General features: G+C 38.0%; 4 long non-coding RNA genes across 4 annotated transcripts; 3 read left to right on the forward strand and 1 right to left on the reverse strand.

Moving 5' to 3' along the window:
* The first annotated feature begins 27 nt into the window (after window positions 1-27).
* LOC127512805 (uncharacterized) lies at window positions 28-6,336 on the forward strand. The gene is made up of 5 exons (XR_007930268.1): window positions 28-1,168; window positions 5,053-5,147; window positions 5,595-5,644; window positions 5,793-6,047; window positions 6,299-6,336. It is a non-coding gene; the product is annotated as an uncharacterized LOC127512805 (long non-coding RNA).
* LOC127512806 (uncharacterized) lies at window positions 57-4,567 on the reverse strand. Its single transcript, XR_007930269.1, has 2 exons — window positions 2,013-4,567; window positions 57-1,821 (listed from the first exon to the last, which is right to left on the reverse strand). It is a non-coding gene; the product is annotated as an uncharacterized LOC127512806 (long non-coding RNA).
* A 513-nt stretch (window positions 6,337-6,849) lies between the features above and the next one.
* LOC127512803 (uncharacterized) lies at window positions 6,850-8,406 on the forward strand. Its single transcript, XR_007930266.1, has 3 exons — window positions 6,850-7,416; window positions 7,546-7,672; window positions 8,040-8,406. It is a non-coding gene; the product is annotated as an uncharacterized LOC127512803 (long non-coding RNA).
* Window positions 8,407-17,496: 9,090 nt separating this feature from the next.
* Window positions 17,497-26,545, forward strand: LOC127512804 (uncharacterized). Its single transcript, XR_007930267.1, has 3 exons — window positions 17,497-21,660; window positions 23,762-23,817; window positions 24,120-26,545. It is a non-coding gene; the product is annotated as an uncharacterized LOC127512804 (long non-coding RNA).
* The last annotated feature ends 541 nt before the right edge of the window (window positions 26,546-27,086 follow it).

Consider the following 27,086-nt stretch of genomic DNA (forward strand, 5'->3'; position numbering starts at 1 on the left):
CAGCACCAACATCCTTCAAATGACTTCATAGACTTCATAGTTGGAGTTCAATAAAAAAAAAAAAATAAATAAAAAAAAATCTAAAAATATTTAAAACATTTCCTAATGCATAGGAGATGATTAAATTATTATTATTATTAATATTATTATTATTATTATTATTATTATTATTATTGCTGGGTTGTAAAAAGCCTTTTTTTTTTTTCTTTTTCTCACAAACATATTTTCATAAGACCACTGAACAATGTGTCATATGTACAGTCTTTTTATAATTTGATGTATGATTTTATTTTCATTGTCCACAAAGAAGAATCAAATAAAGCTCTTTTTTGATGAATTACATCTGACCTCTTTCAGAGTAGTTCTTTCATTCTGAGAAAAAACGCACATCATACTCCATTTATGATAAGCAATAGTTCCACTGGCATCACTAAAACATCACAAAACTCAATAAAGCTTCAAGATTATTACAACTCTAAACAGTGTTTCACAAATACATTTAAGTTGAATAGTTTAGACTAAATTGACTAGACAATGTTCCTGTCTCAGTTATAAGGTGCTTTATGTCTGATCTGGCTGTTAGAAAGACTTTTGTCAGTGCAAATTAATGTAGATTTATTCAGCCATTTTAAATAATAGTTTGACATGAATAAATGTAATAATTTAGATAATGCAGGCAGACAGGGGAAACTAAAACTCAATGACAATAAAACAGAACATACATGTTATATCACCAAGCTCTAATCTGTTAAATGAGATTATAAGACTTAAAGAAATTAAGATATTATAAACTGTAACGGAGATCCACTGGAGGCAAGCCGTTAAGAACTCAAGTGCAGTTTTATTTAACAAACTAAATCATACAAGAATCCAAACATAAAAGAAAGACTTGACTTGGCTTTGACTTGAACTTAGCAAACAAGGAACAGGAACAAACTCACCAAACAGAGGTACAGGGAACAATGCATGACCAAGACACATGGCAAACACGAGGGTTTGCTAAAGACATAACAAGACATGCCTGAAAGTGATTAAACCAATGAACCAATGAAAACATGGGACACATGACAAGGGAGCACATGGCAGGATCACATGATACACATTTAGCCATTCTTGAAAATGGCAAAAGACCCAGCAGCTCGGGCTGAGTCAGCAGGGAACAGTCAAGGTAAAGGTCTGTGAAAGTGATTTTGTGTCTCTTTGGGATGGCACCACAAGGCACCATGCACTTGAAGAACACAAGCTTCTGGAAGGCACATAAGTCTGAAGTAGTGAGTTTAGGTATAGGGTTCAGAGCCAGTGATTGTTCTGTAGGCAAACATCAGTGCCTTGAATTTGATGCGAGCGGCTATTCGCAACCAGTGCAACCAGTTCTTTGGCTTGTTAAAGACCACTCTTGCTGCCACATTCTATATCAGTTGCAGAGGTTTGACAGTACATGCAGGAAGGTCTGCCAAGAGAGCATTACAATAGTCCAGACTGGATAGAACAAGAGCTTGGACAAGAAGTTGTGTAGCATGCTCGAATAGGAAGGACGTGCTATTCCTAATGTTGTATAAGGCAGGACCGGGCCGATCTATCAATGTGGTCCATGATGTTTAACTGATCATCAATCACAACTCCAAGGTTCCTGGCTGTCCTGGAAGGAGTTATGGTTGACGAACCTAGCTGAATGGAGAAGTTGTGATGAAGTGTTGGGTTGGCCGAGACCACAAGCAGTTCTGTCTTTGCAAGGTTGAGTTGAAGTTGATGGTCTTTCATTCAGTCAGAAACGTCTGCCAGGCAGGCTGAGATGCGAGCAGCTACCATCGGGTCATCTGGCTGGAATGAGAGGTAGAGTTGTGTGTTTCATTAGCATTGCAGTGATAGGAAAAAGCCATGTTTCTGAATGACAGATCCTAGTAATGGCATGATGGAGAAGTGAAGTGGTCCAAGCACTGAGCCCTGAGGCACCCCAGTAGCTAGTTGCGACTTAGATACCTCACCCCTCCAAGACACCCTGAAGGACCTACCTGAGAGGTAAGATTTGAATCACTGGAGTATGGTTCCTGAGATGCCCTTCATCATGGTTGACAGAAGAATCTGGTGGTTTTCAAAAGCAGCAAACAGATCCAGCAAGATGAGTACTGATGATTTGGAAGCTGCTCTTGCCTGTCTCAGAGCTTCAGTAACCGAGAGCAGAGCAGTCTCAGTTGAGTGGCTGCTTTTGAAGCCAGACTGGTTGTTGTCCAGAAAGTTGTTCTGTGTGGCAGAAGTAAAGACTTGGTTGAGCACGACTTGTTCAAATATCTTATCAGTTATTGGAAGATGGGATACCGTCTGTGGTTTTCTAAAAGTGTTGGATTTAGAGCAGGTTTCTTAAGCAGTCTGAGCCTGCTTGAATGCTGTGGGAAAGGTACCAGTGTGAAGAGAGGTGTTGATGATGTGACTGAGTGTAGGTACAACTGAAGAAGAAATGGCTTGAAGTAGATGAGTGGGGACAGGATCAAGCGGACATGTAGTAGGGTAATTAGAAAGGATGAGTTTAGAGACTTCTGTCTCTGAGCGCAGAGAGGAAGGGAGAGTGTGTGTGCTTGCTGTTAATAAGTGTTTGTAAGTTTGTGGTGTGAAGAATTGGCCGCTGATGGTTGTTGTTGTTTTATTTATGAAGAATGTGACAAAGTCATCAGCTGTTAGAGTTGATGAGGGAGGGGGAGGAGGAGGACAAAGAAGACAGGAAAAGGTTTTGAAAAGTGTGTGAGAGTCAGAGGAATTGTTAATTTTGTTGTTGTGGTAGTATGTCATTTAAGCAGTGGAGACATTTGCAGAAAAGAAAGAGGGGAATGACTGATACACACTCAGGCCTATATGTGAGGAAAAAATAGCCTATAATACATCATAAAAATGTATTTAAATATTGTATTATGAATTTGATATTTGAATTTGATTGAAAACAGTGGGCCTAATACATTTTAAAATTTAGAGGCCTTAACAAAACATATTTTATATATTAAATATTTCTTTAAGCATGCTGTATTCAGTTATTCACTTCACATATTAAGTTTTGTTTGTTCTTAGATTTGTTTTCATGGATTTTTAGTTTATACATTCATCACATGTGTTCCTTTGTTTGAGTTTTCCCGCCACTCATCAGTTCCCATGGACACAAATCATCACAGCTGATCGTTATTTAGTTCATCACCAAGTCTATATTAGTTCCTCACCTTCACTGTTTGTCTGGTCTTGTTTACGTTAGCATCTTCTTCTGTATTACCTGTTGGATCTATTATTAAACCCTACTGCTGAACCTTATTCCTGATCATCATTTGTCTGTCTGAACCTTGCTGACAGAAGACCGGACCATAATATGGATTTAACGGCTCAGTTCGTTGTGGTGCTTCAGGAAAGCCCTGAATATTTGAGTTTTACAGTAAACTTCTGTCATCTTCCTATCACCATTTGATCACCTTTGATGACAAGAACCTGAAGTCATTGTTCTGGATCGGGGCAAATTATTATCACCCCGTAGACCTCCCAGACACCTCTAGACTAAACTGGAGGGACGCTATCATCCAATGTCTGGAGAGTGTTTACCCCCAGTTCAGAACACAGCGTTTCACTACAGGCCCTCGCCCCACTAGAGGAGCCCCCAAGGGAGTCTGACCAGGGGTGTGAGCCCACGACATCTGTGGCCGAGGGTATACTGATGGAAATAGAGACTGAGAACTGGCTGATGGACTTCAGTATGGAGGCATCGTCTCCCACACTATCCTCGTTCTTCATCACTGTTTCTAGGAAGCAAAATTGGAGAGAGGAGGCAGACGGGATCCGGAAAACCCCACAAGCCCGGACTCGAACCTAGGATTCTTTGTACGCAACGGCAGAATTCCACAGCAAATATACAGATGTCGAAATCCGTTCCCCCACCCCCAAATGATAAGAGATGTTGATGCAGTGACTTAAAAGATGCTCATTCTATCGTGTGTGTGGATTTAGTTCAACCAGCATCAGTTTAAATGTTCATTTTTTGCCTTGATGATTCTTTTTGAAAATGTAGTGATTCTTTTTGAAAATGTAGCAATTCTTTTTTAGGAATGTAGCAATTCTTTTTTAGGAAAATAGCGATTATTTTTGGGAAAAGTAGCGATGCTTTTTTTTGGGGGGGGGGAGTAGCAATTCTTATTGAAGAAAGTAGTGATTCTTTTTTAGAAAAGTAGCGATTCTTTTTTAGGAAAGTAGCAATTCTTTTTTAGGAAAGTAGCGATTCTTTTTGGGGAAAGTAGCGATTCTTTTTGAAAATGTAGCAAATCTTTTTGGAAATGTAGCGATTCTTTTTGAGGAAAGTAGTGATTCTTTTTGAAAAGTGTAATGATTCTTTTTTATTATAAAAAAAAATATACAGCAGTCAAAATTCACGAGCCTGGATTCAAACTCAGGATTCTTTGTACACAACTGCACCAGAGGTCAGCACACTGTCCACAAAGCCATTCAGAAGTGCAAGACTGAGCCAGTTTGATAAATATTAGAATCTCATGGGGGTGGGGGAACAGAATATGATGAGATATTCTGTTATCTCATCCCCCCCCCCCCCCCCATATGATGAGAGATGTTGATGCACTGATTTAAAAGATGCTAATTCCATCCTGTGTGTGGATTGTCTTTAACAAGCATCAGTTTAAATGTTCATTTTCTGCCTTTTTTGCCATTCATAATGATATTAAATATGTTGGTGAGAAAATTCTGATGGGATCCGGAAAATTCCACGAGCCTGGACTCAAACTTAGGATTCTTTGTACTCAACTGCATCAAAAGGTCAGCATATTGTCCACAAAGCCATCTGGAAGTGACTAAGTTAGTTTGATAAATATTAAAAAGTCATGGGGGGGGTGGAACAGAATTTGACGGCAAATATACAGCTGTCGAAATCCGTTCCCCCCGCCCAAATGATGAGAGATGTTGATGCAGTGACTTAAAAGATGCTGATTCTATCCTGTGTGTGGATGGACTTTAATTGGATGCCTTTTAAGTGGATGCCTTTTTTGCCATTCATAATGACATTAAATATGTTGACAGGAAGCAAAATTGGTAAGAAAATGCAGATGGGATCCGGAAAATTCCACGAGCCTGGACTCGAACTTAGGATTCTTTATACTCAACTGCATCAAAAGGTCAGCATATTGTCCACAAAGCCATCTGGAAGTGACTGAGTTAGTTTGATAAATAATAGAAACTCATGGGGGGGAATTTTAATTCCTAAATTAAAATTACAAGTTTAATAATTATGAAAAGTGATGTTTATAATGTTAACTCTAATTATTTATCTTTTCATAGGTAACATTTTAAGCCGCTATGAAATTGGCAGTAAGCTTGGTGAAGGAAGATTTGGCGTCGTCTTCGAAAGGATTCACTTGAAGGATGGCCTTTAATTGGTTTAATTTTTTACTTAAAATATGTAGTTAGCTAATTGTTTTGTCTCATTGTATCCATTCTAGTCTGATCTTAATGTATATTATGTTCACTATTTAGGACACTTGACTTGTTAATAACTGTAAGGATATGACCTCTGCACAAGTCAGCATTTTATTGTTGTTGTTGTTGTTGTTTTTGTTGATCAGGTGTCACTGAAATTTGCCTTAAGACAGATACCACGGAATATATCAGCATTGTAAGTAGGGTGCGATCTCTATGTTTTTCATTGTTTTCAATTTATAACATCTTATATTAATAAAAATCATAGATGGAAACTAAACTGCCATTGACAAAAAAATTGTTCTGGAGTACTGGAGTAAATCCTTCTTTTGGCCTTCTTATAGCCTGGTCATCCTACGGTCCTTCCGTTAGAGGTTGCCCTAACAATGCTTGCTAACAAGGACCCCAGCATTCCACAGATAGTTCAGCTGCTGGAGTGACAGGACCAGCTCAGCTTCTACATCATGGTCTTGGAACGCCCCTCACACTGCAAGGATCTGTTTGATTTCCTGGAGCATCACGGAGGCATCCTTCAGTGAGGACATAGCATGACTTAGTCGGCGTTCTGACAGAACCTGAAAGCGCTGGACTTAAACAACGTATGAAAATGACACAGAAGAAAAGATATTGTTGAATGAAGTACTTACTGTATTTTTGTTTTGTTTTTGTACACAAAAAGTATTCTCGTCACTTCATAACATTAAGATTGAACCACTGCAGTCACAACGACAGTTTTAACGATGTCTTTAGTACCTTTCTGAACCTTGAAAGTGGTGGTTAAATTGCTGTCTATGGACGAGTCATATACCTCTTGGATTTCATCAAAAATATCTTAATTTGTGTTCTGCAGATGAACGAAGGTCTTACGGGTGCGGAACGACATAAGGGTGAGTAATTAATGACAGAAATTTTTGAGTGAACTAACCTTTTAAGCTTCGAACTGCCAGACAAATCATTCTGACATTCTCCTGCATCAAGCCTTATGAAAAAAAGAATTACATTTTAGCATACTTTTAAAAAGAGTGTCCTACTTATTACCAGAATAAAGAATATTTTGAACTGAATGCAACTCTTAATTGCATCTTATTTACAATTTAATGAAAATGTATAATAGTTTAAATGTATATTAAATGCAATTAGTTGAATTTAGGAGTGCTTTTTGATCCACTTACATAAGACTTAAGTACATCTTTATAAGTAATTTCATAATTAAATATGTAAAGTGTATGTCAATTATACCTGGAGGCAAATGGGAGCTGAGAGTTGATCTTGACCGCCAGCTGAAATTCCCACAGCTAGATCACCGTAACCTCCTTTCGACCTAACCTCCAGACATCGGTTGCCTCTGCTCCATCACCCGGAGATTTTCCAGGATCAAAGGAGCAAAACATAAAGGAGCAAAACATTAGCAATGGGTGGCTCCCAGCTGATGACTCTGCAGCCAACCCAAATGGCACCGTCGGAGGTGCGTCAGGCAGAAATACCTGGTTCCTACCCTTGCTAACAATTTCATAGTTAAATACTTAATGTGTAATGTCAATTGTATTCATAAGTATTTATAGTAAACTACAATAGTGGTAAACTAAAACAGCTGCTGAGCACATTAATTATTCCTTGTCTAAGCAAACAAATAAATGGTTTTTATTGCTTTAATTATAGTCTAATATCGACACAAGAAATTATCAAATTCCTTCCTCATTCTCGGAAAGGTCAGCTCTTTCAGATTTACTGAGAGAAAGTGTTTCTGAGAAATGAGACCAGTTCAGATGCTGGACTATAGAAACAAAAACTGAAAAAAATCTCAAGGAGGGAAAAACCCTTTTAAGAGCATAAAAACACAACAGCTGAACTCTATCATCCATAACTTCATTAATAAGCCATTTTGGAGGTGAAGACAGAAGATCAATACAATGAAAACTTTTACAGCTGTGGTTGTTCTAGGCTGCCTGCTTGCTGTCGAGGTGACAAGTGAGTTTTATCTTTGAACTTTGATGGAAGAAATATATCCAAGTTTTTAATATTGTGCATTTATATTGTGGAACTATCTTTGTATGGCATGGTAGCTAATGGTAAAATGCATTGATTTTTCTCTTTCAGGCCAGGCTAGAGCTCCAAAGGGCAGGTGTTTCTGTGCTGACAAAGGTGTAAACATGGTTCCTCCAAAACTGATTGAGAAGGTTGAAATCATACCACCAAGCCCCTCTTGTGAAAACCAGGAGATTGTGTAAGAACATTTTAATAATTACAAACCCAATTCTCTCAATATTATAATCTCGGTTTAAATATGTTGACTGACGTAATTATGCAGCAAATTGTCTTGTGTTTTTGCAGTGTTACTCTGAAAAATGGTACAGAGCAGAAATGCTTAAATCCAGAATCTAAATTCACACAAAAATACATCATGACGGCTTTTAAAAAGAGGTTATAACCATTTAATACTTTTTCAATATCATATTTTGTTTATACTTTGTCCACAACCTATAAAAGACAAAAACACCTCAAACTTGCAGAGTGAGAAATACAGTAAGAAATACTTCTCATTTTACACAATAAGACAAGACTTACTATCGATTGTTTCTGATTTTTTTCAGGAGCCTGCAGAAGGAACCTTGAAATATGAATGGAAGTGAAGTGAAGAACACATGATATTAACACCATGCAATCAGTAACCAACATCCTTATGGCAAGAATTAAACTGAAAATTTTTATATAACTTTTTCCATATTATTTTTATGCTATATTTTAGAATTCCTAATGCAGTTTAATGTTTCTTAATGTAAATCTTTAGCTGATTAACATGATCATTAATCACTGCTGTGTGCATTTTAAAATAGTAATGCAAAAACATGATTACAGTGTCATATTTTGCTAAATAAAGCTTTTGTGACATTACAGTATGTTTATGATCATTCTATAGAGCATAAAATGTGAAATAAAAAAATAAGTATTAAACAATCATTGTACGTAATTAGCCTGTTTTTAAGAAATATATTAAATTATTAAATCTAAAAGTGAACATTACATTTTGAACCTAATTTCAAGTTGCACATTAAGTCAAAACGATCAAAAGTCTACATTTAGAACTCAGTATTTAGTTCTAAATGGAAACAATGGAAAGCAAAGATGAACAATGCAACTACCAACTGAACAAACAAGGCAATAAAAATATAGCTACTATATATTATACATTGTTTATTTTTTTATTTTTTTTTATGTTTTTACCGGTGTAATAAAACAATGATTTGTTTAGGGTAATGGTAAAAAGGTTTTGGACAATAGAGCCTATGCCTCTCATCTGATATTAATGTTATGAGACTCATTAGACTCATATGTGGCATAGCAATGGAGGGCAACATCCTATTTGGTTTCTCGCATGCTGGGAAATGGAAACTGATATTGTGTCCCCCATCTCCTTGTTATTGTAATGATTAAGCCAACAAACATCCATAAAAATAAATGGATGCACTGCAGCTTTCAGACTGATTACATTTTATCCAGTGTTGACAAGTCTGCACATGTGATGTTTGAATAATATATGAACCACCAAAACCACACAACCATGATTTGGATTCCTCAGCCTCGTCATGTTAATAATTTTTTCATAAACAAGATATTTAATGTGTCAAAAGTAGATTCATGTATTTGCATGTTCACATAATCCTTGAGTATGACGAAGGTAAACAGCTTTGCTATTAAAAAAGTGCATTGTACTGCATAGTACTGAAACTGCCCTCATTAGAGTCCACTCATTAGTGACATCTTAATAGCTACTGATTCGGGTGATTCTGTCATCTTAGTTATGCTTGACTTGTCCTCAGCCTTCGATACTGTTGATCACGAGATTCTTATTTCTCGTCTGGAATCTTGTGTAGGTCTGGGGGGGAATTTGTTTAAATCCTTTTTAACAAATCAAGGTTCTGTTAAAGTAGGAAACTTCACTTCCTCTTTAAGCAATCTAATTTGTGGTGTACCTCAGGTTTCTATTTTAACACCCACTCTTTTCTCATATATCTACTTCCTTGGGCTTCCATTTTTTAGGAAACATGGTGTTTCCTTCCATTGTTAGGCCGATGATATGCAAATCTACCTTCCTGAAACTAGGAAAAACAAGTGTGCTCTCAATATTCTATCAGTGTTGTTTTTCGGTGTGTATTTTGATCTTAACACCTTTAACCTTATTATTTATTATTCTCAGGTTAGGTAAAGTAAGTCGAGTCTGGCCTAAATTATAAGCATTACAATTTGGTCAGAAGACTCCTCTGTGGTACGTTCTCGTTCAAAGTCTTAAAACACTATAAATCAAGCCAAGGTAGGCAGCTTTTGTAATCAATTAAATTTCTTTTAATTGGTTACTTTTCTTTTTATAATAAACAAAAATGTAAAGGCAAATAAAACTTCATCATTAAGGTATAAGATACAATAATCACTCTTTTGAGTCAAAGGTGTAGTCAGCTCTGGGCTTCCCATCTTCAGCTTGGGGTTTCTTGTCCTCAGCTCTGGGCTTCTAGGCGTCGGGGGTACTGACGTATCAGTATCCGAAGAGGCAATCAACTCATCAGTCTTTTATACTCCTGCTGTTTATCGCAGACGTTGGGTTATCTTCTTGATTGACGTATGTTGTAACTTTCCCAAAGTTTCCAGATCCTTCTCAAGGCCTCGCAGGTGCGAGCTGTCTGGCTTTTGTGTCCTTGAACTCCAGTAAACTCAGCCAAGATGGCTGATGTCCTTATAAGGTTCTAGGAGTAGAACCACAGTTCTCTGTGTCCTTGAGCACACACACATAGAACCACACACACATATCCAACAATAACGGTACATCTCTGGCCATACAGTATAATACATTTCTTAGAAACAAACAAAAATAAATAATAATAATATTGTAAGCAATGCCTAATATTTAGTACATTGGCCAAATGTGTAGCAACAGACTTCCAAAATCTAAACAAGGAGGCAGGGTTATTGCATTTTCTTGATTTAATACAACACCCCCTTCATGCAATTATCCTGACTCGTTATTCAACATTCTCAAGCATAGTTGTGGCACACAAACGTTGTTCACTTCAAATTTTAACAGTAACATGTACATTTGTTCATAATTCTTAAACTCCTTGGTTAGTAACACATTCATGTAACATTCCACCCAGTTTTCTGCTTCCCATAATTTTAATAATCAGTTATATTTCTCTGTACAGTATCATTTAAGGGCAAAACTGTGTGCTCTGGTTGATTTTCAAGTATAAGCCAAATTTGGATCCTACAAAGAATCCATTAGTTACTTCAAGCACCCTTCAGGTCCTCCCAAAGGAAGGTGCGGCTCCTCCCCTGGCTCAGACAGTTTGCAGAAGCCAAAGGGGATCTGAGCTTCCAGGCCATGTACCTTGGAAACTTGGGCCGTCTGCATTCCCTCGGATCTTTTGGGCACAAAATTAGTATCTGGAGTGATGTTTCTTGCTCCAACTACAAATTAAAATACCCCATACATTTAACCAATTCAAACAAAAGGTGCAAAAGGTTCCTTATTCATCACTTTGTAAATATCTAATTGCCAAACTCTGGGTGAAATATTTTCAAACAATTAATTCCATTCAAAATTGTTGCACTTATTTCAGTAATCATTTCTTGAGCATTTACATATAATACATAGTAAATATTCACATTACAAATAATACATTACAAAAGAGTTTCTCTAGTTCATTCATTATTCATTCAGTACATTCATTATTTTCAAAACAATCCAGTAATTAAACCTTTGTATCAACAGTAGTCTTTCTGATATTTTTCTGAATTATATTCAAACATAAATTATACATTCTATATCAAGAATCAGTTTGTTTCTATAAGGTTCCCATTGTCAATTTTGTAAACAAAATTTGTCTCCCAAGCTTAAAATTTACCATAATTTAAGCCTTTCATATTTTAAATTCAAAAATTTACAAATTTATCTTATAACCTGTACTACAATCATAGAGTTTCATCTTCAGTTACCATAACACATAGTTTAACTTCCTTAATATACTATATGTAGTGACTTTACACTAAGGAAATATGCTATTTTCACACATGCAAACAGAATCTAATTGCTATTACACCAAGTGCTGACAGCCGCTGCCTATACTATATATTCAAAATATACTATATATTCATGTCTCTAATTCACAACGACTTCCAAGTATTTAAAGCATAAACCATACTTTTAATAAAGTAATTTCTTATAATAGATCTTTAAATAAATCCCCATTATAAGGTTCATCCTTTGGTACATCAGTATCTGGTGGCATCTTATACTTTTGTAATCCTCAAAACACACCCCAGAAATTAAATCGTCTTGTCAAGAGTCCTCCCCCTAAAGCTCTCCTGAGTTCCAGGATTTCCTAAAGTGTTTCACTGACCCCAGCTAAGGTCTCAGTGCTGCTGGAAGCAGTGCTGTCATTGCTTGCTATCATAGTCTTCTTATAACTGAATAAGAAGCATATACACACTATATAGGACCCCTTATGCTACTTCTGCCCCTTCTTTCAGGGGTTCCAGACTCAGTCAAGGCCGTTCAGTGCTCTTGGTTTCTAATGAGAGCTTGTTTGTCCTCCTCATCTGTTCTCTTGCTGTGTTCATACACTGGTATGATAAGCCTGCATCCATCACAGCAAAATGACTTGTCATTTCAAATATTACAATATGTCTACTAGCACATCTTATTTATAATAAGCTGATTTTCAATTATTCATTTAATTATGTTGTATGCTATAATAACATACATAATTAACTATAGTTTTGGCTGCTTTCTCAGTTTATTGACCGTCCTTGTCCAGTTTCTCTCTTTTCAGTCGTTATAGTCCAAATCTTCTCTTTATCTTCTTTCTACATATGAGAATATATTACAATCTAATAAAATATATAGTGAGGCATATATTTTCCTTAATTTCCATCATCTATTTTAAATGACTCTCTCTAAATATTATTGGCCTATATGCTCTATTTGCTATCTGTCACGAATACGGCTCCTCCTCCCGGCCGCCGGAGGGAGCCATCACCTGAATTCTGAGTCACTTCCTTGTGGACTACGTTACCCATAGGCCCTCATTCCTGGGACTGATTGCACACACCTGCATTGCATCACACTCACACTATTTAAGACGCACACACGCATCCATACACTGCGAAGTCTTGATTTGCCCTGGTGATCACTACTGAGCGTTTTCTTGTGGACTGTTACCTTGCTATCGATTGGACTGTTTATCATTTGTGAACCTCTGCCGCCTGCCTTGAACCTTGCCTGTTTCCTGGATTACGTTTGTCTGCTGCCTGCCCTGAACTCTGCCTGTTGTAAGTTTCTGTTTGTCTGCCGCCTGCCTCGACCCAAGCCTGTCCCTGTTTCTGCTACTGTCTTGCCCTTGCCTGCCTTGTGCTTTGTTGTCACAATAAAGAAACTGCAAATGGATCCTCACGCTGTCAGCCCTTCATTACAGAAGACTTCGCCATCAAACGATCCAGCAGTTCTCCTGCAAATCTCCACCGAACTCTCAGCACAGGCCTCTCAGCTTGCCGCGCACCAGCACCAGCTGACTCGTCTTACGTCACTCACCGAAGAGCTGGTGAAAACCCTGCAAAGCCTGCGGCTTCCCTCTCCTGAAGCTATCACACCGCCTCCTGCTATCAATGTGAGTCAAGCGTTTACTTCTCCACCCGCTGTGAATCCACGCCTCGCTCTACCCAAGAAATTCGACGGCAGTCCAGCCAAATGCAGGGGCTTTCTCCTTCAATGTTTCTTGTTTATAAACCAACAGCCCTCGCTGTATCCCAACGATACCAGTCGGATATCGTTTGTATGCTCCCTACTCACGGGCAAAGCACTTGACTGGGCCACAGCGGTATGGAGAGAAGATAGCTCTGTGTTCCCCACGTTTACGGCCTTCCTGCAAAGCTTCAAGGAGGTGTTCGAACATCCAGAGGGCGGAAAGAGCGTCGGCGATCAGCTGCTTTCCCTAAACCAAGGTAAATCTACCGCCGCCGAATTTGCATTGCAATTTCGCACATTGGCCGCACAAACTAACTGGGTAGAGGATACACTGAAATTGCTGTTTCGCAAGGGCCTGTCTCTGGAGCTTCAGGCCGAGCTCACTTGCCGCGACGAGGGGAGATCGCTGAACGCATTCATTGAGCTGGCCATTCACATCGACAACCTCCTCCGAGGCCGACGACCCGTTCGCCACCTCACGCCAGTCTCTACCGTTCCTGAGCCCATGCAACTTGGATATACTCCCCTTCTTCCAGAAGAACGAGAGAGAAGGCGCCAGCTGCACTTATGCCTATACTGTGGCCAGGCAGGTCACATCAAGCTCAACTGCCCTATTCGACCCAATGCTTCTAATCCCAAAGCGGTGAGTTCAGCCCAGCATGTCGACTATTTACCCAACTGCCTTAAGATCCCCATCCAACTAACCAGTGACAATCAAACTATATCTACCTATGCTCTTCTGGACTCTGGTGCAGCAGGCAATTTCATGTCAGACACATTCATCCGTCAACACAACGTACAACTAACCAACTGCAACTCTTCGTTAACAGTGGAGGCGCTAGATGGGAAACCCATAGGAGGAGGAAGAGTGGCGCACATTACCTCAGCGCTGGGTCTGCAAGTCGGGGCGCTGCACCATGAACAAATTCAGTTTTACGTCATCCATTCACCTAACAATCCTATCATCCTCGGATTACCTTGGCTTCGAACGCACAATCCGCATATATCGTGGAAGGAGGGTCAGATCGTCCAGTGGGACCCCGCCTGTCATCATCGCTGCCTGAGTCCCGTCACGCCATTACCCCTCCATACCATCTCCGTCGACAAGACCCCAACCGACCTCGAACCTGCTATACCAGCCGAATACATGGATCTGACCATCGCTTTCAGTAAGTCCAAATCCACGGAACTACCACCTCATCGTCCCAGTGATTGTGCAATCGAACTATTACCCGGTACCACTCCGCCCAAGGGCAGGATATTCCCTTTGTCACAGCCCGAGGATGCAGCCATGAGATCGTACATCGAGGAGGAGCTGGCTAAAGGATTCATTCGGCCATCAACATCACCAGCTTCATCCGGGTTCTTCTTTGTTAAGAAGAAAGACGGCGGCCTACGGCCCTGCATTGACTATCGCGGTCTGAATGACATCACCGTAAAATTCCGCTACCATTGGTCCCTGCAGCCCTCGAACAACTACGTAAAGCCAAATACTTCACCAAGCTGGATCTACGCTGCGCATACAACTTGATTCGCATCAGGGAGGGTGATGAATGGAAGACCGCTTTCTCCACTGCCACTGGCCACTACGAGACCCTTGTCATGCCCTTCGGCCTGTCCAACAGTCCTTCAGTCTTTCAATCCTTCATCAACGATGTCTTCCGAGATATGCTCAACCGCTGGGTCATCGTGTACATAGACGATATTCTCATTTATTCCAACTCCTACGACGAACACATTCAACACGTTCGAGCTGTGCTGCAACGTCTGATACAACACAAACTTTATGCCAAGGCTGAAAAGTGTGAATTCCACCGCACCTCAACATCCTTCTTGGGCTACGTCATCAGTCGAGATGGAGTGGCAATGGACGACAGCAAGGTAAAGGCGGTGTTAGAATGGCCACAACCACGCACACTGAAGGAGCTACAGCGGTTCCTGGGGTTTGCCAATTTCTACAGGCGGTTCATCAGAAACTTCAGTGGGGTTGCCGCTCCCCTAACGTCCATGACGAAACGCCAATCCTCTCGACTCGTCTGGTCACCTGAAGCAGTAATTGCATTCCAGGAATTGAAGGGACGTTTCACGTCAGCACCCATCCTACGTCACCCAGACCCCGAGCTTCCCTTCGTCGTGGAGGTGGACGCCTCCAGTACTGGCATTGGCGCAATCCTTTCCCAAAAGCAAGGTAATCCAGCCAAGATGTTCCCCTGTGCCTTCTACTCTCGCAAACTGTCAGCGGCAGAACGTAACTACGATGTGGGCAACCGAGAATTACTCGCAATGAAGGCGGCGCTGGAGGAGTGGCGCCATTGGCTGGAGGGGGCAAGACACCCGTTCACTATTCTCACTGACCACAAAAACTTGGAGTACCTGCGCTCAGCCAAGCGCTTAAATCCACGACAGGCAAGATGGGCAATGTTCTTCACGCGCTTCCACTTCACGGTTACTTACAGACCCGGCTCCAAGAATGTCAAGGCGGACGCACTATCAAGGCAAGTGGAGGAGACAGGACGCAGCGAGGGTATTGAGAACATTCTGCCTGAAACCTTGTTACTCGCTCCGGTACAGTGGGATGTCATGACGGAGATTTCACAGCTCAACGAGCAAACCGCACCTCCAGTAGCATGCCCTCCAAACCGCACCTTCGTCCCCATCCAGCTCAGGGACAAACTACTCCACCAAGTCCATGATTTCCCGAGTTCTGGCCACCCAGGCATCACGGCAACATTGCAACTTCTCCAAAACCAGTTCTGGTGGGAGTCCATGCTAGCGGATGTCACCAAATTCACCAACAACTGCATCGCCTGTCAAACCACTAAAACCTCACACCAAGTTCCTGCCGGCCTGCTTCAACCTCTTCCCATTCCCCAACGTCCTTGGTCCCACATCGCGATCGACTTTGTCACTGATCTCCCCGAATCCCAGGGTCATACCACAATTCTCACGGTCGTTGATCGCTTCTCCAAAGCATGCCGCTTACTGCCACTACCCAAACTACCCACAGCTCTGGAGACCGCTGAACTCCTGTGTAACTCGGTCTTTCACTTCTACGGCCTGCCGGAGGACATAGTGTCGGACAGGGGTCCTCAGTTCACCTCTCGTGTCTGGACCGCCTTCAAACAGCTCAACGTTAATATCAGCCTCATCTCTGGGTACCACCCCGAATCCAACGGCCAGACTGAACGCTTAAATCAGGAGCTGACACGATTCCTCCGCACTTACTGCCATCAGAACCAGGCTGACTGGAGCCGATATTTAATGTGGGCGGAGTATGCTCAAAATTCCTTACGGAAACCTGCCACCGGAATCACACCCTTCCAATGCGTGTTGGGCTTCCAGCCACCTCTCTTCCCCTGGTCAGGGCAACCCTCTGACCTGCCCTCAGTCACAGAGTGGATGCGTCGTAGCGAGGAAACCTGGGATCTGGCTCACCACCATCTCCAGCGCGCTGTAAGGCGGCAGGAAACTCAGGCAAACCGACATTGACGTCCCAATCCTCACTACTATGTGGGACAGTGGGTCTGGCTGTCCACCAGGGATCTTCGCCTCCGACTTCCATGCCGCAAGCTCAGTCCCAGGTTTGTAGGGCCTTTTCAAATTCTTAAACAAATCACTCCTGTATCATTTCGACTCGACTTGCCTGCTAATTATCGTATTTCTCCCACCTTCCTCCCGGCCGCCGGAGGGAGCCATCACCTGAATTCTGAGTCACTTCCTTGTGGACTACGTTACCCATAGGCCCTCATTCCTGGGACTGATTGCACACACCTGCATTGCATCACACTCACACTATTTAAGACGCACACACGCATCCATACACTGCGAAGTCTTGATTTGCCCCGGTGATCACTACTGAGCGGTTTTTTTGTGGACTGTTACCTTGCTATCGATTGGACTGTTTATCATTTGTGAACCTCTGCCGCCTGCCTTGAACCTTGCCTGTTGTAAGTTTCTGTTTGTCTGCCGCCTGCCTCGACCCAAGCCTGTCCCTGTTTCTGCTACTGTCTTGCCCTTGCCTGCCTTGTGCTTTGTTGTCACAATAAAGAAACTGCAAATGGATCCTCACGCTGTCAGCCCTTCATTACACTATCATCATACTTATCCATTGATTAATATTACTCTTTCTAGGTTTCTGCATATTGTCACTTTTTAAATTCTGTGCACAAAAATGTTTTCTCAAATAATACTGTCCATATACTTCTGTCAACATATATTTCTTCTCAACTATGAAGTATTCCACTAATATTAACATACATTCTATATTTAAGTGTTGGCATATTTATTCAATTATTTTTATTATGTTGTTTATTTTATTTAGACAATCATTTTCATTTCTAACTTACTACAAGCACGAGGTAATATTTATCCTGTCCATGCATTCTTACAGTATCCTTACTCTGTTTTATATCACCAATTTTCTTATGCTAGAATATTCTTCTACTTGATTACTTCACAGTAATTAATAGTTTTCAAAATGTTTGTTTCAATATCACCACATAAGCATCATAATCTTAACTTTATTATGATTTTTAGGATTTGTCTCTGTTAGATTTTCTAAAATTACATTCTTACACAATTCAGTATATTTATTTTGTCATGAATGTTCTTCTTAAACTTTGGCAAGTCTGACCAATGTTGCTATAGTGTTTACCTTCTCTTTCCCTTTTCCAAAATTATTCCAGCTTTTAAACAAATATATATATATATATACTTTTCCTTCTTAGCTACAAAATTTTAATTTCCAGTAATGTTTCTTTAGGTTTATAAAGTCCCTTTTTGTTTTACAGTGTATAATCACGTGTATAAGTACTGCCTTCCTCTACTCATACATCTCTATCTGAACATCCTCCCCAAAACATCTTGTTTTAGTCTGTAATACTAATATCATTGAGGGTTTTCGGCTTTTTACAATATTTACCCCACATTTACTTCATCTATCTTCCAGTGGACTCTAGTTTACCTAGTGGATTCTTCATACCATTGTATACATATATAACTATCCCATAATTTTCAGCTGTTTCATCATATAATATTTTATATTTAATTAAAAAAATTATCTTAGGAATATGTCTCAATGTTTACTGTTGCCTGTTTTAAACCAATTAGGTATTCCTTATTTCATTTAATTTCAATACATTTGGTGACGCTCTTCTTCAGTGCCAATATGTTTTATAACTTGCATTTCCTGCCAAATCCAAATTATCTTCCTTTATGTAATATTAAATATATTTTTCCACTTTTCTGTAATACAAACTTATAGATTTTCCTACAGTAACATTCTTATATTTTTTCTCACATTGGCTCGATTCTTCCAATGTTGTATTTACATGCAACAGAGATATATCTGTTCTTTATAGCAGAAATTATTATTGCTACTTTTTTATTCTTTTGCTTTCAAAAGCTTTGGTCAATTGTACAATCAGTTGTACAGTAAAATCAACTAAAAGCCACATTCCTGCTACATTTATAATTATTTAAAATTAATAATTTATCCCACAAAAATTGGTTCTTATTGGCTGGATGTTTCTACATTTCAGCATTATTTTTGTTCTTTTTGGGCAAAATTTTGCTTTTGCTCTTTGTGGTCTTTATTTACTTTCATTGTTTCTGATAAGTAAATTCAAAATTACTCCACCCACATCAGAACCTTTTAATAATTTACTGTTCTGTTAATCTTGTGCCAGCTCTTTCCCATGGCACAGGTAAGAAATTGAGGTTCTGAGGTGGTGGTCCTGTTCGCTATTATTAAACCCTGCAGCCTGCTGTGAGTTGTCCTGTTGTGCTGAGAGAACTTCTGTCCTGTCCTTCTGTGGCTCCCTGCCAGGAGATACAGCTCCTCTCCCCCTTCCAGAAGTTCACTGGCACACAGGAAACTCAACTCTGCTATACATTTATTTTATTTATACTTAATTTTTTCCAATTTGTCAAAATTGATAAAGCATAATACTACTTTTCATCATATTCTCCCCTTCTTGGGAGACCAATTTGTGCATTCTTTTGCTATATTCTAAATAGCTTTTAGCAATTGTTCCAATTAACCAGTTTTCTGGTTGGAACATTTTGCCATCTTTAAAGCAAGATTTCAGGCTCTCTAGATTTCTCCCAAGTCTCCTGGGACAAAACCAGCAACCCCTTGCTTTGTATGTCATTCATATTTGTCAATAAGTTATACGACGCTAGAAATACCCAGCTGTTTCTGATTCTACACCTTTGTCCCTTCAATTTTGCCTTTACTGGTTAAATCACCGTAGGTCCATGCCCCAAATTCTATGCCTACCACATATACCAGCAAGTTACTTCTGATGAATATCTTCCAGACATTCATCACATTGTATTCCACTGTAACCCGGACCATAGACAGTCCTAGGCATCCATGTTCTCACTTAGTCTCTGGGTCATTATTACCTTGAGGATAACTCATCCTACACTCCTGGCAGACACACACAAGGCTCTTTTTTACCTCCATGGCTTCTTCTAAAATATTCAACTTTTCAGCAGTTTTTAGGCATTATCAGTGGTTTAACCTTTAGTTCCTCTCTGAACCCTGGTTGTACTTTTATCTGAATCATCACAGTAAATACTGTATATTCTAATACCTTCCCAACACATTTGTGCATCTTATTTATTTAGTTAATTGGTTTTACAGGTTTTATTACCCTACCTGTCTTATCTCTACATTTTCTGTTCAATGTTTGTTGACAGTATGCATTTCATTTTATGATTAAATTATTCTTAGTCCTAATATCTTTCTGACTAATTATCTTTACTAACTTTAAAATTTGTCTTTATCTTATTCATAATTTTATTGTTAAATATCTTCTATCACATTGTTTTTCTATAGCAAAGAACAAATTCCCTTTATATCAGAGGAAATGTTCTAATAATCCAACAGTTTCTTTGTCAACTATCCAAACTTAATTCCTATAATTCTTTTCAAATTTTAAAATGGTTAAGATCTGTAACTTTATTCAGATAGTTCGTACCTCACTTTGCATTAAGTAATTTTTAGTTTGCTAAATAATAGCTACAAAATTAAAAACATTAATTTCATTAATCACATCTTGCATGCAACTTTTATCAGAGGGTATGAACAGCTATTTTAGCATTTCCATCACTCTGGTGCATATCTTAATACTTGAATTAAAATTATTTCAGTTAATCAACATTCAAACTTTTTCTTCATTTTCCTAAAATATACTACAACTGTTTCGTGGTCAAAACAAAAGCAGTCACTATCTCTTCTACTGAATTTAAAATGACAAATGCTTTTGTGTTTGTAAATTTTCAAATTTCATTCTGGCGATCTATTCTTTCTCTCTCTCTCTGTTTCTTCCGGCTGCTTCAGTGGATCATCCACATATCTATTTGGCACAGGTTTTACAACGAATTGCCTTCCTGGTGTGATCCAGCACTGAGAGTGCACTCATGCAATCCCAGTGGCTGACAATCTAAAAATCCATTAACCATGTAACCCAATTAATTAAGGATTTAAGTACATTTTTCCTTGTTATCTATAACCTCCATATTTAATTTTTCATTCACTCTGTCATATGTTGTTATTATACTCACATATATATACACCTACTCATCCTTTATAGTTCAATTATATCTTTAACATATACCTTTTAATATTGTAATCCTATTTCTCAATATGTCTGTCCTCATTTAGGAATATGTATCCAGTTATCTGTCAAACTTCGATCATATTTTCACTTAGGTGTCAAACTTGTTCATAAATCTTTTTTATTATTATTATTATTATTATTATTATTATTATTACATTCTGTTTCTCCAAGTACTGCCCCTCTCTCATTCAAGCTAGCTTATGAGCTTTATTATTGCCACAGATATTACTGTTTTTTCTTTAGAATTGTCTGGTTGGGTAAAAAGGTTAAGTCCTCTCAACTTTTCTACATTTTAACTAAATCAGAAATTTACCTGTCATTTTGGCATAACAATCTTTTTTTTTTTCATTAAAAATCTTTTTACCCTTTTATTGTCTGTTGCTGGGATGTCTGGTGAAATTATTCCTCCTTTTTCTGAGTGCCCTTGACACTCCCGTGAGCTCTGCGTTCTGGGCTGTGCCTGGAACTGACTCTCTTATCTCGGCTCATTTCTCCTGCTTCACAATTAAATCTTCAGTGCACTTTTTTTTTTTTTTTTCCAAACAATTGTACTTTTTAAACAAATCTTTTTTCTTTTTCTTTCTTTTCCTTTTTCATCACTAACAGCTGTTACAACATAAGATATCTATTTTCTTTTTATTATCATTTATTGATTTTTCTTCCTTTATCATTTTTGTATTTGAGGTACTTTTTAAATCTTCATCATATGAGCTGTTTACAGCTGCATCTACTTCTAACCTCGGTCCGAACTTTTCAGCTTGGAATTTCTTTTACAAAGAACTGCTAACATTTTATTAACAAAAACAATCAAGCACAGTGGATTTTCTTTATTGCCAGTTTCTTTTCAAACAGGTATGTCTTTTTCTATTATTGATATCCTATTGTATCAATATTCAAATCTATTGTCTAATGTTCTATTGTTTAATGTATACATTAGAAAATCTGCTTTAATTGCACTAACACATCTTCTACTTAATTCTGTCTAGTTTAATCATCCTCTTTTAAGTGTGAATAGGCTTCACCATTCGACATATCCTAATTTTAATGTAACCCATTAAACTATATAATTTATAACTTCTTTTATCATCAGGCACCTTCAGTATTATATTTTGTAATATTTTATAAACTGTGTATTTGTCAAATTCCAAAATACTAAAAACTCAACCACATCAATCATTAATAATTTTTTCATTTTAAATCATTAATCATTGTTTTTATGTGTATCCTCAAACTTTACTTCCTAAGCAATTTGAGTACAACCTCTACAGCTTTTAAACATTTTATTCTTTATAAAAGACTTCAAAATCAAATGATTAAATACACATTTCAACTACCATCCATCCTGAGTGTTTCCTTGGCTTTCCTATTAATAATTATTATTATTTAAAGTAAAAGCATTTTCCTTTTCCTAAATGTCTTAGGTATAGACCTAACATTGTTATCTAAATTTTTTTAAGACCAGTTTTCCATCTCTTATTCTGTTTTTCTATCATGGATTTTTCCTTCAGCTCAAAGCATTAAACTTGACTTAGTCGCTACCCTAAATGACTCTCTTTAAATTTAACCATTAGTAACAGGTTTCTTAACCTCTTTAATAATTTTACAATATAATTTTGACTTTAAAAATACAGTTTCTGTATAAAAATTCATACTTCACATGTATAGTTGGATTGTATGGTTTTAATTAGCACTTTTGCCAATTATAACTTTTTCTTTCTCTTCTCTACTTATTTTAATCGCAAAATCTCTTACAATTTCTTACTGCTAATAAATTTTATAACCCATAATAACAGTAATTCCATATTTTACTTAAATAGCAAAATAAAAAATTATATTCTTTCTTACCTTGTGGTAGCAAAGTTTTTCTGTAGAAAACCTGTGGTATTTCAGTCTCTCCCTTTTTTAAACTTTTCTAGGCTTTCTCAAGTAGCCTCTGTTTTCTACTCTCAATCTTATTTTTTTTCCTAAACTTAATTGGACTACTAATCACTGTTTTAAGTTACTATATTGTATTAGCATTTTTTCCCTCTGTAGTTATTATTTCCTTTTTTTATTCAGGACTAAAGTATCCTTAGATATGCAATATATTAGGCTATACAGCGTGTTTTATAGCCTTTTCTCCCATCACTGTATAGACTATGACACTTTTGTCCCATGAAATTTTGTCATTGTCCAACAAATTTACTTTTTTATTTTTTTTAATCTTCTGTTGATTTGGTTTTTTAAATCTTTTTCTTAACTTTTTTTTAACTCTCTCTAGATTGTACTGTCATGTTATAAACTGAGATCGTGCTAAGCTTCAGTTTTTCTTTCTTTCAATTTATTGCCCTTTGTTTTTCTGGTATTTTTCAACAACCAGTCTATATGTCTACAAGTGTAATTTAAAAATTTAGTTATTACTTATCTCAATGTCACTTTTCCTTTATCCATTGATATTTCTCAATAATAACCTGTTTAATTTATTATTTTAATTCCATTATTTTAATTAAACTTCAGTTGATACAGGTCTGTCTTGCAGGGGCATCTTCGACTCATCTTCGACCCCTGTTCACATAAGTTTTAATGTCCTTTCCCTTTAACTCTTACTGATTTACTGACAAAATATAACTAACCCCAGTTATATTTACAATTATAATTCCAATATTCTTTCTTGTACACTATTCTGTTCATCATTGAACTCCGGGGGTTAAAATCCAGACTGGGATCATCAAAATCCCACTGTTACTTTGGTCTTTTTCCAACTCTTTATCTGGGCTCTGAAAATTCTCTCTGCCAGTTTTAATACTCTCTTGGCTTTTGATATTCTTGCTCGCATCTTACTTTCTATAACTCTCTTTTCAGAATCCATTTTTTTTTTTTTTTTTTTTTTTTTTTTTAATGACAATAGATCTAAAACTTTAGTTACTTCTTCACTTATAGTTCCTAGTGCATTAAAATCTGTTTCCCATTTTAGACCCTCGGTTTGAGCAATATGGTTAAGGGTGAACACCGGCCTGACTTTATCTGTCCGTAAGTCAAATTTCTGTTAGGCACAACTTTCTTTGCCCTTCTTTTTTTAAGTATCTCTTAAGTATCTCTTTACTCACTATATCAGAATATTTGTTTTCCCTCTTTAACCTCAGGCTAATCATTCAATATTTAAAGTGTTACTTTTACGTCAACTATTATATACAGTAGTTTTAATATAATATATCACATTCTCTGCTTTCACTATCAGCGGTATCAGAGTCAAATTCAAGCTCTGAATACAAGCTCTAACTCCTCTGGCTCTGTCTCACCCTGACTCTGTTGTAAATCTCTCCCTATTTCAGGCTTCTCATACTGAAGTGCGGATGGCTGAGAGGGTCCTGGCACATCATTTCTCAGATCCTACTACTTTGCATTGTTGGTGGTTTTTTTTTTTTTTTATAATAAGTTTATTGTTAACAGTCTATCTTCCATTATCTTCATTGTCTGGAAATTCAAATTATATTCTTTCAATACTACAATATTGTTACTCCTTTTTAACTATTCTTTAACTTTCTATTAAAAGAAAAGTTATCAGTTGTCACAACTATTGTTTTCCAGTCTTTTAGCCTCTAGCGTTCTGAACTATGAGCTCTTCTCTCTACTCAGACAGTGCAGTGTGAGAGACAATCTTACACACACCGCTGTTACACGTTTGAGTCTGAGCTGTGCTCACCGACTCTCTACAGCCTCTACACCTATTTTACACTGAAATCATCCCGACTGTGCCGGGACCAATTATCATGTTTTCAATTCACTTTTTCTTAAATTACCATGTCACTTAAGATTATTTTCCCAACACATATTGGTACAGATTAAAAGTCCTACTTTTAGCCTGCCTATTTCCACTTCATAAAACTGTCTTCTGACAATGTTAGGTGAATATTTATCTTCTATTTATTTATAACTATTTTAACAACTATTTGATATTTTCTATCCAGGTCTGGTGGTTTAAATAGTATTCTTTTTGGCACTCTACCACACCTATAAGAATGTAAAACATTTTCTTTAGCTTTATGTATCAACAGTACCTATCACATTTTCCTTTTCTAGGAGCCTTATACTGTAATTTTATCACAGGTACACATTTTCCCCATTTCCACTTTTTCTTCTTGTATAGCTGCTAGACCTACCTCAGTCTTTAAGTTTTGACCATTTTGGTCTGTCACAGGAGCCACGTTCCATTTCTAGAACCGGTGTGTCTGCTCGAAAGGCTAATTTTTCTTTCTCATGGATAAGCATAAACACATTGCTGGATTTTTGCTGGGCTCTCCCTGCCATAAGCGAAGCGTCCTTCACTAACAGGTCTTATCTTTAGCTCGTCTCTGCCTCTCATTCTCTGAGGCTAGCCATGTGAGACTTTCTGTCTCTCCTACAGCTTTCTTAACCTTTACGGCTCCCTGGCTCGTAATGTTATCTGTTCTACGCGCGTTCAACCCTTTCTGGGCCGTCTATAAATAATCCCTCTAGATTATTTACATTTTGGGTCTCACAGGTTACCTGGTGATTCACTAGCTTCCCAAGTTTTTACATCTAAAACTCAAGCGCACAAGTGCAGAAGCGAATGGGAAAGCATTGCTCGATCGACCGTGGCCAGGGGTCGATGGATCAATGCCCCAACGTTGGGCGCCATGTTTTTCGGTGTGTATTTTGATCTTAACACCTTTAACCTTATTATTTATTATTCTCAGGTTAGGTAAAGTAAGTCGAGTCTGGCCTAAATTATAAGCATTACAATTTGGTCAGAAGACTCCTCTGTGGTACGTTCTCGTTCAAAGTCTTAAAACACTATAAATCAAGCCAAGGTAGGCAGCTTTTGTAATCAATTAAATTTCTTTTAATTGGTTACTTTTCTTTTTATAATAAACAAAAATGTAAAGGCAAATAAAACTTCATCATTAAGGTATAAGATACAATAATCACTCTTTTGAGTCAAAGGTGTAGTCAGCTCTGGGCTTCCCATCTTCAGCTTGGGGTTTCTTGTCCTCAGCTCTGGGCTTCTAGGCGTCGGGGGTACTGACGTATCAGTATCCGAAGAGGCAATCAACTCATCAGTCTTTTATACTCCTGCTGTTTATCGCAGACGTTGGGTTATCTTCTTGATTGACGTATGTTGTAACTTTCCCAAAGTTTCCAGATCCTTCTCAAGGCCTCGCAGGTGCGAGCTGTCTGGCTTTTGTGTCCTTGAACTCCAGTAAACTCAGCCAAGATGGCTGATGTCCTTATAAGGTTCTAGGAGTAGAACCACAGTTCTCTGTGTCCTTGAGCACACACACATAGAACCACACACACATATCCAACAATAACGGTACATCTCTGGCCATACAGTATAATACATTTCTTAGAAACAAACAAAAATAAATAATAATAATATTGTAAGCAATGCCTAATATTTAGTACATTGGCCAAATGTGTAGCAACAGACTTCCAAAATCTAAACAAGGAGGCAGGGTTATTGCATTTTCTTGATTTAATACAACAGTGTGTCTGGAAGTTATGAAATCATGGCTTTCCAAAAATGTTCTTTTCTTGAACAAAATAAAATGGAAATTATTGCCTTCAGCCCTTCTGACTCCAGAACACAAAATCAAATTGATCTTGAGTCTTTAAATTCTTTTATCTCTCCCCACGTGTGGAATCTGGGTGTGATAATTGACAACTGCTTGAAATTTGACAAACAAATCATCACTGTTGTAGTTTGAAGTTTCTTCTATCTTCGTTCTCTCTCTAAAATCAAATCTTTCCTTTCAGAGGGCTCTTTAGAGGTTGCAATCCATGCCTTCATTACATCTCGGCTGGACTATTGCAACTCCCTCTATTACGGCATCTCAAAGACCCAAATTTCTCGACTACAAGTAGTCCAGCTAGATTTCTGAAGGGACGTAAAAAATTTGATCACATTACAGCCCTCCTGAGATCCCTACACTGGTTACCTACCCTTTACAGAATTGAGTATAAAATCTTACTACTTGTGTATAAATCTTTAAATAATCTAGCACCTTCTTCTCTGACAAACCTACTTCACCCCTACACTCCTGTGAGAGGACTAAGATTGGATGGCAAATTCCTCCTTAAGATCCCCAGAACCTGCCTAAAGACAAGGGGTAATGGAGCTTTTGATGTGGCTGGCCCTACTCTTTGGAACAATCTTCCTAATTTTATTAGAATGGCTCCCACTTTATATGAGTTCAAATCTTGCCTTAAAACTCTTTTCTCTTTGGCTTTAGTATGTAATTTTGTCCTTTTTTCAGTTATTTTTTTTTTTCTTTTTT

The sequence above is a fragment of the Ctenopharyngodon idella genome, chromosome 5 (assembly GCF_019924925.1).
Source record: "Ctenopharyngodon idella isolate HZGC_01 chromosome 5, HZGC01, whole genome shotgun sequence".
NCBI classification, from domain to species: Eukaryota; Metazoa; Chordata; class Actinopteri; order Cypriniformes; family Xenocyprididae; genus Ctenopharyngodon; species Ctenopharyngodon idella.